Here is a 15301-nt window from a genome sequence, read left to right on the forward strand (position 1 = left end):
AGAAATAATAAAAATAAAATATGATGGTTGGGGTGCCTGGCTGGCTTAGTCAGTAGAGCATGCGACTCTTGATCTCAAGATTGTGAATTCAAGCCTCACGTTGGGCATGGGGCCTAATTAAAAAGAATATGGCGGTGGTTTTGGTAGGGGGAGGTGTATTATGGGAGGATACTTCAGGTGGTTTAATGTAATGTAGAAAACAGAGAAACAGAGAAAACATGCTTGAGTAAGTGACGTTCATAATGAGATCTGAAGGATGAGTGGAAGTTATCTAGAAAATGTGTTATCTAAAAAATGCACATTGGGGCTAGGGGAGGGAAGGGTGGCAGTTCCTGTAAGAAGGAGCAGCATGTACTAAGATGTGTCAGAAAGCACAGTGGTGAAAGACCTGTAGGGCTCAGAAAGACTGGAATGTACCCTGGGAACGGTGGATCCCTGCCAGGTAAGGCTGAAGAGTAAGCAGCGGCAGGACTCTTGGATGGGTTTGTAAAATATCCTAAAGATAAAGGGGCAGCTTCTCAGCAAAAGTGGTTATTCTTAGAAGATCTTTCTTCTAAGTGAAAAAACAGTCTTTTGAGGTGCTTTAAGAGTGAGGAGATAAGAAAGATGTCTATTACTGCAATAGGTAAGATAGTCGGCAATACGGCTGAATTTTGGTAATCCAGATGGAGGAAATGGCAATGGTCAGGGCTGAATTCTGGTAATCAAGATGGAGGAACTGGATGGATTCAGAAGGTATTGAACAGTTAGGGCCATTTGCGGTTTATCATACATTGTGCAGTTTGAATGCTTAGTTTGTATTCATATTCATATACATAACAATACATACACATGTATATGTTTACATATATATAATTTTATACATCTGTGTATCTATCACTCATATATTCTCAAATTCTCATATATTCAAAATGAGGATCTATTGGTCATCAATAGGGCAAAATGCTTGAATTTATACCTATTATAGAAAATTCTGGAATTTTGATATTTATACTGTTCTTCCCAATTGTATTATAAGCCCTTAAAGGTTATATTATGGTGTCTCTCACAGTACCAGCACAGAGTTTAGCATATATTAGGTGCTCAGTAATGTTGCTTGGTGAACTCAAATGTGCCTGTGTGAAATTCAGCAACTAAGCAATCTAACCAATGTTAACACAAGTTCTGACCTATTCCTACATGAAGAGTTGTTGGATTGTTTGCTACTGATATGCTAGAGAGAATGTATTTAGTAGGTAGTGATAAACAGTGTGGTGTTTCTGGGATATTTAAGTCTGATGACCCCTTGACCAGAACTGAATTCATTGTACTTTCAGTTCATAAACACATTCGCCCTGAGGTTGTTTGAGAGGCAAAGGGCTTTCATTTAATGTGAAGATGATATTACTGATTTTTTTTCTTCCACACATAGTGGGGGTGTGATAACCAAGACCTTATATTTGTTAGCCCGACTAATCATTAGTAGTGGTTGAACTTCAGAGAACTTCGGGACTTTGGTTGAGTTTCAAGTACTCAAGTCTGGATGCTCATCAGAGTGTACACGCACTAGAGAAAGCCCTAAAGATCTCTCTCATTCCTGAACTGTTTTCGTGGTGATATTTGTTTTCCTTTCTTCCAGCCTTTCTGTTCAAGTATAGTCCCATAAGTAGCTCATATATAAATTCTGTTTCTATATAGTTTTTTGGTTCCATTGTGAATTTTCAGCCCAGTTAGTTCTAGAGAGCTCTTAAGCAGAAAGACTTATTTTTTTCTTATAAAGGGAAGATAAAAAAAATATTTCAAATAGTTTTTGTACAGCATGGTGTATTAGAAAGAACATGGACTTGTGAGCAAATAACCCAATTTGAAGAAAATTTTAGCCACTTATGGTGTAGAGTGGAACATATGACTTACCTTTTTAGCTTTTGTTCCCTTATTTATTGAATAGGGATATACATAATCTAAGTCACAGAATCTTAATATTAAATATAAAACACAAGTAAAGAGGGTTTTTTTTTTAATAGCCTGGCATATAGGAGATAGGGTTTAAAAAAAAAAAAGCTAAAACTACTGTTGTGTTTTTTTTTCCTTGTCAACTTCTCTGTTAGAGATTGAACTGAGATTATCTAATGCTTCTTAGCTACCACTCTCCAATTTCCATATAAACTACAGTCATCTAAGAGCCATGTCCATGATGAATTGATTTTGTATTTCCCATAGCATTTATCACAGTCCTGACCTAGTACATACTCACTCAGGAAACTTTTTTGAATAAATTCATAAAATAAACTTATTCAGGAGGTTGTGAAATTTTCTGTCACTGAGAATGGTATGACAAACAAACATTTTGAGAGAAGGAGCAAGCTTCATTCACTGTTACATTCCTAGTTCTTGTATCACAGTAAGGATTCAATAAATATTTGTCATTGGATGAGTAAATAAGTGAATGAATGAAAATATTCCAACCTGTAATGATTTTGTAAAGAATACCCCAAGTAGAGAGAAAATCTACCACTTTGCAAAACTGGATAATAGGCCACCCGAGGTAGCCTGCCAAACAAAAAAGGAAGAAAAATTACAGAGAAGATGGATTTAGTTTGAGAAAACCCCTTATAAGAATATTAATATTGTTTTACATAAATTCTAGGACTCAAGGACCGGTATTTGAGTTAGGATGGAAAACCATACATTGGGTGTTTCTGTTGAAGGTGTAAGTTAACTGGTCTATAGTGTGTCATAATTTTGGAGAAGATAACGTTTATCTCTATACCTCTTACCTGTTTTATTCATATCGTTTTTTTCTTCTCACTTTTTATAAACTATTGTTTAAAGACAGTTGACTAAGAGAAAAATCAACATTGAGAATTTAGGAAGACAAAGGTGTTGGCATAAAAATTTGTCTGGTAATGAGTAAAACCAATGAAAGTAGAATGAAAACTAAACATTGAAAAAAAACCCTAAACATTGTAAATATGGTTTTAATTTCAAAATTTGTCTGAAGAGAACACATATGTATGGAAAAATAATTTTACATTATGATTTGATTCTAACTCTGTATTTTATTTATTTTAATACAGATCATGAAATGGAAAAGTTTATAGACAAAAGTAAAAATTGGCCCATTCCTCATTTTTTATAGGGAATACTCATTTTTTATTTTGTTAATTAGTTTCATATAGGATAAGATTATATTTTGAAAACCTTAAAAGTAACTACAAAATATATTACGATTTATAACTTTGAAATCACTGAAGACAAATGGAGGCAGAATATATTAGAGGAGAGGGGAGGGGAGAGGTAGGATGGGGTGGCAGGGGGTGGGGTAGGGTAGAGTAGGGTAGGGTACCTGGCTGGCCCAGTCAGTAGAGCATGTGACTTTTGATCTTAAGGTTGTGAGTTCAAGCCCCACGTTGGGTATAGAGAATCCTTAAAAAAGAAATAAATAAAATAAATTAAATAAATAAATAAATAAAATAAATAAATAAATAAATAAATAAATAGGAAAATGTGATAACGTATTTTAAAGGAAAGTTTTTAAAAATGTTTTACAAAAATAATTATAAAATGAGGTTCCTGGGTGGCTCAGTTGATTAAATGTTTGACTCTTGATTTCAGCTCAGGTCAAGATCTCATGGTTTATGAGTTTGAGCCCTGCATTGGGCTCCATGCTGGCTATGGAGACTGTGCTTTGGATTCTCTCTCTCCCTCTCTCTCTCTCCCTCTCTCTCTCTCTGCCTCTCCCCTGCTGACTTTCTCTCTAAAAATAAATAAACTTAAAAAATAATAGTTTAAAAGCAAAAAATATCTTTTCCCATTCCGTTGGTTGCCTTTTAGTTTTGTTGGTTGTTTCCTTTGCTGTGCAGAAGCTTTTTATCTTCATAAGGTCCCAGTAATTCACTTTTGCTTTTAATTCCCTTGCATATCGGACAAAGGGCTAGTATCTAAAATCTATAAAGAGCTCACCAAACTCCACACCCGAAAAACAAATAACCCAGTGAAGAAATGGGCAGAAAACATGAATAGACACTTCTCTAAAGAAGACATCCAGATGGCCAACAGGCACATGAAAAGATGTTCAGCGTCGCTCCTTATCAGGGAAATACAAATCAAAACCACACTCAGGTATCACCTCACGCCAGTCAGAGTGGCCAAAATGAACAAATCAGGAGACTATAGATGCTGGAGAGGATGTGGAGAAACGGGAACCCTCTTGCACTGTTGGTGGGAATGCAAATTGGTGCAGCCGCTCTGGAAAGCAGTGTGGAGGTTCCTCAGAAAATTAAAAATAGACCTACCCTATGACCCAGCAATAGCACTGCTAGGAATCTACCCAAGGGATACAGGAGTACTGATGCATAGGGGCACTTGTACCCCAATGTTCATAGCAGCACTCTCAACAATAGCCAAATTATGGAAAGAGCCTAAATGTCCATCAACTGATGAATGGATAAAGAAATTGTGGTTTATATACACAATGGAATACTACGTGGCAATGAGAAAAAATGAAATATGGCCTTTTGTAGCAACGTGGATGGAACTGGAGAGTGTGATGCTAAGTGAAATAAGCCATACAGAGAAAGACAGATACCATATGGTTTCACTCTTATGTGGATCCTGAGAAACTTAACAGGAACCCATGGGGGAGGGGAAGGTAAAAAAAAAAAAAAAAAAAAAAAGGACATTAGAGTGGGAGAGAGCCAAAGCATAAGAGACTGTTAAAAACTGAGAACAAACTGAGGGTTGATGGGGGGTGGGAGGGAGGGGCGGGTGGGTGATGGGTATTGAGGAGGGCACCTTTTGGGATGAGCACTGGGTGTTGTATGGAAACCAATTTGTCAATAAACTTCATATAAAAAAAAAATAAAAAAATAAAAGCAAAAAATATACAAAGAGTATTTGATATCCTACAAATACAAAGAGTAATTGATTCTAGCATAATAGTGTAGGAGATTTCACTGGAGTTAAAAAATTGAATGTTTTTCTATTTACATACACACACATACAGTTACATAGCAAGACTACATATTGTTTTCAAGATTCTATAAACATCTCAAAAGTAATCATGTACCAGGCCACCAAGACACATACAGATCTTTAAAAAAATTTTTAATTAGAAATAACAAGAATTTTAAAATAATAAAACACCAAAAGTGAATCTTTTAGAATAAAACAAACATAAGGTTGAATAACTATTGGGCAAAAGGAAATCAAATTTTGCAATACGGATTTTTTAGAAAAATTATTAAAATTTAAATTCTACACATCAGAATTTGAAATGTGACTAAATTGGTAAAGAGAGAGCAATGCATAGCTCTAAGTATTTATGTTATTTGAAAATAAACACTATAGAAGTGATCACAATAGTTCAAGAAGTTGTAAAAAACATAGTAAACTTAAGAGAATCTGATAAAAGTAGAAATCATTGAATTAGAATACAAAGTTGATTTGATACATAATATTTTGCTGAGAAAACATTAAAATGAAAAGCTCCTAGAAAATCTGATTATGTGGATATGACAAATAAAAAGAAAATGAAAAAAAATCTAATAATATAGTGTTTTCATCCATTCACATCCCTAAAACACATTGGAGAACACATCTGGTTAGTAATTCAGCTGGCACACAAACTGTCAGAGACACAGTCTTAAATATTGTTGCCTGATCTCAGGAAGAAGGATGAGGAGGAGAAGGAGGAGAAGAAAAAGGAGAAGGAGGAAAAGAAGGAAGAGGGGGAGGAGGGGAAGGAGAGGGAAGGGGAGGGAGGGGGAGAGAGACAGGGAAAGGGAGAAGGAGAAGGGGGGGGAAGAGGGAGGGGGAGAAGGAGGAGAGGAAGGGCGAGAAGCGATGGGAAAGTGGGAGAAGGAAGAGGTAAAGAGAGGGAGAGGGAGAAGAAGGAGAAGAAAATATTAAATTATCTCAAAATTTCAAACCAGTTTCTGTAGGAAACTAAGAATAGGAAACTAAAGCATAGTCTTATGTTGCTTAAGATGTCACAGTCAGGAAATGGTAGAAAGACGGTTCAGATTTAGGTTTGCTTGATCCTAACACTTTCGTGTCCTATGAACTGGCACAGAACACTTTTCACATAGTTCTAGGTCTCCCATTTAGTTAACACAAAGGCATCTGTAGCAGTATCAGCCTGCATGGTTATGTAGGATTTTTTCTAGCAGTTTTCTACAAATGAGACAGGAACAAGATCACAAGGTACAGGAGAAATCTTGTACTAAGGAGAAATCTAAAAAGGAGAATCTAGTTGGAAGTTGCAACAATAACAACAACAAAAAAGGAATGTGTGGGGATAAGTTTCTCTTCTACTAAACTTCATTGACTAAAGGAAGGGCAAATTTGCTTACTTCCCAAGGTTCAAATATGGGTACTGAAGAAGCAAGCAGGTCTGGGTTCATAGTAAAAGGAATTCCACTCAAGAAGGGCTCCTTGAGGTGGAGATAAGACCCGAATGAGGGAGGCTAGTTGGAAAACTGGGGGCTGTTGGGGTCTTAAGTGGCAGCTAGATACAAAGTCTTGTCCTTGTGAAATAGCTTCAGCCAAAATCCCAGCAAAGGATCCCTAAGGAGCCCACTTAAAGTGCCCCAGGAGAGAAGGAATTAGCTTTTTACACCTCCCAGCAGATGGTGCCCCAACAAAGGACACTAAACCCAGATCATTATTGTTTTGATCCAGTTTATCTTGTCTGCTCTTTTCTCTCTTTCTTTTTCCACCCTAGCCATCAAGGAGCCAAAGCGGGAGCTAGGGAGTAGAAGAGGAGGTGGAGAGAGGAAGAGGAAAGAAGTCGACCATATCTACTATTCTACTGTGGGTTTCAGTTTAGGGTAGTTGAGACCCAGAAAAAGGAAGAAGCTTTAAGTTGGGTAAAAGTCTAGAGTTCTGATGTTATACAGGTACAATATGCTAATTACTGAAACAAGATAAGTTTTAGGACTAAAAGATTTTTAAAACGTGCTTCTGGCCTCAGATTTAACTAAGGGGTGGTGAAGAATGAACTCATAGAACAGGATTGAAAGGGCAAAAAAAGAAACAATAGGTACAAACGTAGGTGTAAAAGGCATAAAAGATTATAAACTTAGATATAAAAGGTATAAAAAACAACAGGTACCAAATAGGCATAAAAGAAATAAGCTATGGATATGTAATATAAAACATAGGAACTATAGTTGTTAATACTGTAGTGTATATTTGAAAGTTGCTAGAGGAGTAAATCTTAAAAGTCTTCAAAACAAGAAAAAAATACATATATAACTATGTATGATGACAGATATCAAGTAGACTTATTCTGGTAATCATTTTGCAGTATATAAAAATTCTTTTTTATGATTTAAAAATTTTTTAAAGTAATCTCTATCCCCAATGTGGTGCTCAAACCCACAACCCTGAGACAAGAATTGCACACTCTTATCAATTGAGCCCACCAGGTGCCCCAAACGCTGAATGATTATGTTATAGTCCTGAAACAAATATACTGTTATATGTCATTTATACCTTAAAAAAACCCAATAAGTTCGGTTTTGACTTTAATGCTACCAAATATAACTCATTTAAAAAAGATTTTGTAAATATTCCCTGAATACCTATCATGTGCCAGGCACTGGGGTTTCAGAGATCAACAGAACAGGCAAGGTGCCTGCACTCATGACAATGATATTGTACTAAGGCAATTAGATGGTAGACAAGTAAACAATGAAGATATCAGAAAGCATGAATTTTATGTATAGAATAAAATTGGAATGATGTAATACAGAGTTTATTAGGGGAATAGTTAAGATAGGGTAGTCAGTAGCAGCTCCTCTGAGGAGTTATTTAAGCTGAAGGCAGAATGGCAACTGGGATCCTGACTGCAAGTGATGGGGAAAATTCATCACAAGCAGAGAAAATACTTAGGAAAAGGCGTAAGATGGACATAAGCTGGGTGCAAGCCAGAAACAGAAAGGCCAGGATGGGCTTGAGCACCCTGCCCTAGGGAGGTAATAGGTTGAGACAAGATTAGAGATAATGGGAGGGGCAAGAAACCAGAGACCTCTGTAAGGTAGAGATATGGGCTTAATTTTATCCTAAATGATAGAAAGACAAGGGAGGGTAAGGAACAGGGAATGATGTGATCTGCTTTACATTTTGCAGAGATCTCTGGGTGCTCTATACAAAATGGACAGTCTATTGCTGAATTTCTGGGAATTTTGAAAGCCCTTTGTTTAACATCATCATTCTTAAAATTGGCCATGGCAGATATATTTATACCATGGAAACTGGCAAATGCTACAAGTCAGGGTTTTTCTCCCTCTATTCAACATTTACCAGCACACTGCTGAAAACATGATAGGCAAGCAAAACAAGCTGCGAGACCAGTCAGGAAAGACACCCCATATTCATGGATTAGAAAAATGACTATTGTTGGAGCACCTGGTGGTACAGTGGGTTGGGCATCTGACTCTTGATTTTGGCTCAGGTCATGATCCCAGGGTTGTGGAATCAAGCCCTTGGTTGGGCTCTGCGCTGAGTTTGGAGCCTGCTTAAGGTTCTATCTCTCTTTCCCTCTGCCCCTCTCCCCTGCTTGTACTACCTCTCTCTGAAATTAAAAAAAAAAAAAAAAAAAAAAAGACTATTGTTAAAATGTCCATAATACACAAAGCCATTTTTAGATTCAGGGAAATCCCTATCAAAATTTCAATGGCATTTTTTTTTTCATAGAAATAGAAAAAAAAATCCTAAAATTTGTATCGAACTAGAGAAGACCCCAAATAACCAAAGCAATCCTGAAGAAGAACAAAACTGTCAGCATCACACTTCCCAATTTCAAATTATATTACAAAGCTATATTAATCATGTATTAGTCCACTATGGTTCTGGCATGGAAACACACAAAAACAAATGGAGCACGACTGAAAACCCAGAAAGGAACTCTGACATACACAGTCAACTAATATTCGGCAAGGAAGCCAAAAATACTCAGTGGGAAAGGATACACTTCAATAAATGGTGCTTGGAAAACCAGATAATCACATGCAGAAGAGTGCTATTGGACTCAAAAAATTAATTTATACCACTCAAAAAGTTAACTCAAAATGGATTAAAGACTTAAACATAAAACCTGAAACCATAAAACTAGAAACAAAACAAGAGAAAGTTTCTTGACACTGATCCTGGCAATGGTTTTTATAGATGTGACACCATAAACACACAGGCAATAAAGGCAAAAATAAATATGTGGTACGACATCCAACTAAGAAGTTTCTGCTCAGGAAAATAAGTAATCAACAAAATGAAAAGACAACATAAATGGGAGAAAATTTGGCAAACCATACCTGGTAGAGGTTAATTTCCAAAATATAGAAGGAACTCCTACAACTTAATAGCAGAAAATAAGGAGTTCAATTAAAAAATATGCAGAGGACATGAGTAGAAGTTTTTCTAAAGAAGATATATAAATGGCCAGCAGGTACATGAAAATGTACTTAATATCACTAATCATAGAAATGCAAATCAAAACTACAATGAGAAATCACATCACGCCTGTTAGGATGGCTACAATAAAAAGACCAGAGATAACAAATGTTGGCAAGGATGTGGAGAAAAGGGAACACTTATGCACTGTTGATGGGAATGTAAATTGATACAACCACTATGGAAAATGTTATGGAGGTTCCTCAAAAAATTAAAAATGGAACTAACAGCAATCTCATATCTAGGTATATATCCAAAGGAATGAAGTCAGGAACTTGAAGAGATATCTGTACTCTCATGTTCATTGCATCATTAATCACAGTAGCAAAGATATGGAAACAACTTAAGGGTCTGTCTATGGTTGAATAGATAAAGAAGATATGGTATGGATGCATACACACCCACACCGCCCCCCCCCACACAAACACACACACACACACACATACATACAATGGAATAATATTTAGCCATGAGAAAGGAAATCCTGCCATCATATGTGACATCATGGATGGACCTTGAGGACATTATGCTAAGTAACAGAGAAAGAAAAATACTGTTTAAATGTGGAATCTAAAAGGCCAGACTCAGAGAGTAGAATGGTGGTTGCAAGGGGCAGAGGTTGATGAGATAGGGGAAATGGGCAGATTTTGTTCAAAGGGTATAGTTGTTTTTTTTTTATTTTTTTTAAAAAATTTTTTTTCAACGTTTATTTATTTTTGGGACAGAGAGAGACAGAGCATGAACGGGGGAGGGGCAGAGAGAGAGGGAGACACAGAATCGGAAACAGGCTCCAGGCTCTGAGCCATCAGCCCAGAGCCCGACGCGGGGCTCGAACTCCCGGACCGCGAGATCGTGACCTGGCTGAAGTCGGACGCTTAACCGACTGCGCCACCCAGGCGCCCCTCAAAGGGTATAGTTGTAAGATAAATAAGTTCTAGGGATTTAATATAGAGCATGATTACTAGAGTTAACAATACCATATTGTATACTCGAAATTTGCAAAGGGAGTAAATCTTAAATGTTCTCACCACAAAAAAAAGAAATAATAATTATATGAGGTAATGGAGTTAACTAACCCTACTGTAGTTATCATTTTGCAATATGAAAAATATCGTATCATCAAGTTGTACACCTTGCACTTATACAATGTGATATGTCAGTTATATCTCAATAAAGCTGCAAGGGTTAAAAAAGAAAAAAAAAAAAAAAAAAAACAACCCACAAAATCAAACCAGTAAATCTATCCAAAGAGGATCACATTTTATGCTGCGGCTGTTTCTCCTTTGACCATTTGGTGTCGCTGTGGAACATGGATTCATTGAAGCGTAGTGAAGTCCTTTAGGATTGCAGAAGCATGATGGTGACCCAGGGACATATGGCTAAACAGCTGGCACTCCAGTAGGTACTTATGCACTGTCACAAGCACAGTAGTAACTGAGGTCAGAATTACTTGCCTGACAGTGATTTCTCAAGACTTAGAAGAAGATGAAGTCAGTCTTCCACATGGTTCCACTGAACTACAGGATAGCTGTGCATGTCCAGTGGCATAGTCATTTATTTCCCACTGCACAGAAGTCCTTTACTTTGCCAGTTCCAAAACTTGTTCCATTTCCTGCTCCAGGACATATGACATTTCCTTATTCAAACGGACAAGGAGAGAACAAGATATTGACATGATTTGTTATAATTGTGAGAATAGAAGTAACAAAAGACATTTTTTTTGCGTTTGATTGGTGTAGCAGTATTGTTAATGTCATTAATTTTTTAAAAGAAATCTTTAAAAAAAAAGCATGCTAGAAAAATCTTATTTGTCATTGTCTTAGTTCAGATTAATCAATATCATACTCCTTAAACCTAAGTCTTTCCATTGCTTTGTAAATTGTCAGTCTAGTGCATGCCAGCTTCAACCAGTTGCAAAAACAGTCTGAGTGGATTTACAGTACTATGGAGAGATGGATGGCCATCTTCTTCTAAATTGTGCCAGCTGCCCAGTTTATTACTCTCATAATGATTCCAGCCTCCTGGGGAAATGAAGCGCCTTGTCACACACTGATCATGCTTCAAAGAAGATACTTCCATCCTCTTCGTGTATTATCAAACAGGAAGTCAGTTGTCATTCACAATTTATTAGCAATAATGCAGGAGGTAGGGGTGGATCATGCATACTAGGTCTTTGCATTGAGGTCTGGTATGTTTCCTCATGGACAGATTAAGAGAAGGGTTTCCATGGAGATGCTGTGTCCAACTTACTCCTCCACCTCATGCTCTCATCAAAAAGACATCATGATTCATAAAAGCTGGAGCATTTGAACAAACTTCGAATTTGGTCCAAGTCTTCTGTTTTTTGTTGCCCCAAATGGATTACCAGAGCAGCTTCCCAGCCCCACCCTGTGTCTAAGAACAAGAAAATGAAACCTGGTTCTTTTACTTTAATGAGTATTTGCTTATGTGGGTTCATATTCAGAAAATTCTAAGCTGAGTATTTTTGTTGTTTTAATCATGAATTCTCTCTTCTTCCCCCAAATTCATATGTTTGAGCCCTACCCCTTTATGTGACTATATTTGGAGACAGGGCTTGGAAAGGGGTGATAAAGGTCAAAGGAAATGATAAGGGTGGGACTCTTATCTGGTAGGGCTGGTCCCTTAAGGAAAGAGGAAGAGCCCCCACAACTCTATCTGTGTCATATGAGGTCACATCTGCAAAGGAGGAAGAAGTCCTCTAGGAATTGACCGTGCTGTCACTCTGATCCCAGACTTATAGTCTCTAGAACTGTGAGAACATAAATGTCCTTGCAGCCATCCAGTCTGTGGTATTTTGTGTTGGTATCCTGAGCAACTGAGAGAGTACAACATGGGGAGAACAAAGGTCCTTGTCCTTTGTCCCCCCTCACCGCCTCATGAGAATAGATGGTCATTTGCAGAATAAAGGTTTCTGGGGGAAGAACAGAATGCCTTCCAGGGACCTTATTATAAGTTGTAATGCTTCCCTTCACTTGCCTTGGTAAAATAAAATACAGACGTGTGGTAAAGGAGTGAACCTCACTTTACAAACTTCAACACGAATCTTGTATTTCTTCTTCATAAGCTTGCCAAACATGTCCAAACAGACTATTACATAGAATAGCTAACTAGTGTCTCTCTCTCTTTCTCTATCATATCTGCATCTAATATTGCTATAGGTTTAAAACGTACCAGTTTTTCAGTGATGTCTAATTTTATTAAAATCCCTTGTTACCCTTGTTATCCTTATAACATTTGTAACTCCGTATTTGATTTCTGTATTCCCAGTTGTACTCTGAGCTCTATGATAGCAGGGTTTTGTATCTCTTTTGCTCGTGAATTTATCCCCAATAACTACCACAATACTTGCCACAGAGTGAGTGCCCAATGACTATGTATTGAATGAATGAAATTGAATTAATGAATTCCTGTTTCATCATGGCCTAATTTATTTTGGGGCTCAGGCCAAAGTCCTTCATATCTTAATTAAATGGACAGCTCTGTCCCTCCTGGCAACATTACAGATGAGGAATAAAGATGTTTGATGCAGGTGCTCAGTTTGGGAGTTGGGACATTTATCAGAATCTAATCACCCATGTCTGTATCTATTTCTCTGCTTTCTTACCTCTCGTGCAACCCACATAAAAGGTATTTAATATCCTTTTCCCCTTCTCTCCAGTTTAGGGACTACAAGTTAGATGACTATTGTCTACCAAGTTCAGTCCTAGAAAATGAATCCAATCAAGCAAATCTAAAAGCTAAACAAAGAGGTTAGCAGTAAATGGATCCAATCCCTACATGGGTCTGTCTTATTTTACATTCTCAGGAAACTGTACCATGTGGATTCAACCCAATTCTGAAATTATTTTGTTCACCGTGGCATTTAGTGAGATTAGTTATTTTAAAACACACATGTGATAGAATTCCTTAAATTGTCACATCTTAATTATCCACAAATTTTATTATGCATTGTGAACTGGAGTCTGATACTCTGTGCTAAATGACAATCACACCCTGATATAAGAAGAACAGATGTATACTGGGCCACCTGGGTGGCTCAGTTGGTTGAGCGTCCGACTCTTAGTTTCCACTCAGGTCATGATCTCAAGGTTCGTGAGTTCGAGATCCACATCGGGCTTCATGTAGGCAGTGCAGAGCCTACCTGGGAGTCTCTGTAACCTTTCTCTCTCTGCCCCTCTCCCCCCCCCCCAAAATAAATAAACATTAACAATATTAATTTGAGCTCTTACTGATTACTTAGACATTGTGCCATTCCTGGGATTTTCTTACCTGCACTTCTCTCTCAATACAGGTGATATTTTCTCTCATTGGCCATTCACAACTCTCCAGGTATCTATCTATCTGATCATTCAGCCAACTAAGGTCTTCTCTTGGAGTCCCTCCTCCTCATTAAATGGCTCTCTTGGACAGATTCCTTTTAAGATGATTTCAAGCTGACTTTCTCTCCTACAAGGCCCATATCTGGTCCACGTGAAAAACTCACCTTGTTGCTGGGGCTGCCTCAAGCTTCTATGGTACCTTTCTGCAAATAAGAAAAAAGGTGACTCCTTTGGAAAGATGCATCCTTGTAGAGCACATGGCTTCGTAAGTCACTAGTTCCTTTGTGGAAAGAAAAGTGCATCCCTTGGAGTGGGCAGCTGAGGGCTTGCCCTTGTGGAACAGAGAGAGGGTGTGTTTCACCCTCCATGTGCCACCTCAGCCAACCACCTTCATGCAGTGCACACATGATGCAACCTTCTCCATGCAAGGCCAGGTGTGGCCAGTGCAGCTGTCTCCTGGTTTTCTTTCTAAGAGCGGCTAGCTGGCCGCGGTCATCTACCATAGGGCTTCTCCTCGTGTGGATCTGGCTCCAATCTCTGTGCTCCGGCTACACCAGAGACAAAGCGTGTTCTTTGAGGACCTCTACCTGTCACACCTTGCTTCGTTGGAAATGTTGGCACCCCTTCTCCTTCCTGCCAGGTAAAGACCACTGCTGTCCAACAGTTCTTTCTTTCTCTCTCTCTCACTCAAAAAAACAAAAAACAAAAAAACAAAAACAAATGCCGTGGGGCATCGGGGTGGCTCAGTCAGTTAAGTGTCAGACTCTTGATTTCGGCTCAGGTCATGATCTCACTGTTGGTTCGTGGGATTGAGCCCCATGTCGGGCTCCTTGCTGACAGTGAGGAGCTTGGATTCTTGGGGTTCTCTTTCATGTTGGGATGCTTGGGATTCTCTCTCCTCCTCTCTCTCCGCCTCCCCTGCTTGCCCTCTCTCTCTTTCTCTCTCTCTCAAAATAAATAAATACACTTAAAAAAAATGCTGCTTTCAGTTCCTACAACATTAACCATTTTACATCTTCGAAGTAGGGTTATTCTTGTTGAACTGTTTTGAGCCAGCTCCTTTGTGAGTCAAGTTCAGGTGATCAGGTGCCTCCTTCTGGAATGTGTAAATGGTGTCTCTTAGTGGTTTGTTCTAGCCTTTTGTGATCTCAGTCAAAAAGGAGATTTTTAAGAAGCTCCATTTTAATATCCTCTCTCATTCATTAAAAAAAAAGCCCATGTTCATGTTGTTTCTGAACAGTGCAGAAGTCTCTCATTCACATTCAACCAGTTCAAAAATCTGGAGACCGCTCTTATGTCATCTACACCACCTAGCCTGCTTTCTGTTGCCTGTTCCTCAAAATGACAGTGGCTTACACACTTTTCCCCATCCTGATTGCCTCTTTGGTCATATTCTAATTTGCCACGGTCCTTAAAATGTTGACCTGTAATTGAACATAATACTCCAGATGTGGCTTGATCAGAATATAGAAAGACGATGACTTCCCATAAACCAGAAATTACACTTTCATTAATGCAGTCTAAGATCC

Source organism: Lynx canadensis, chromosome D4, assembly GCF_007474595.2.
Source record: "Lynx canadensis isolate LIC74 chromosome D4, mLynCan4.pri.v2, whole genome shotgun sequence".
Lineage (NCBI taxonomy): Eukaryota > Metazoa > Chordata > Mammalia > Carnivora > Felidae > Lynx > Lynx canadensis.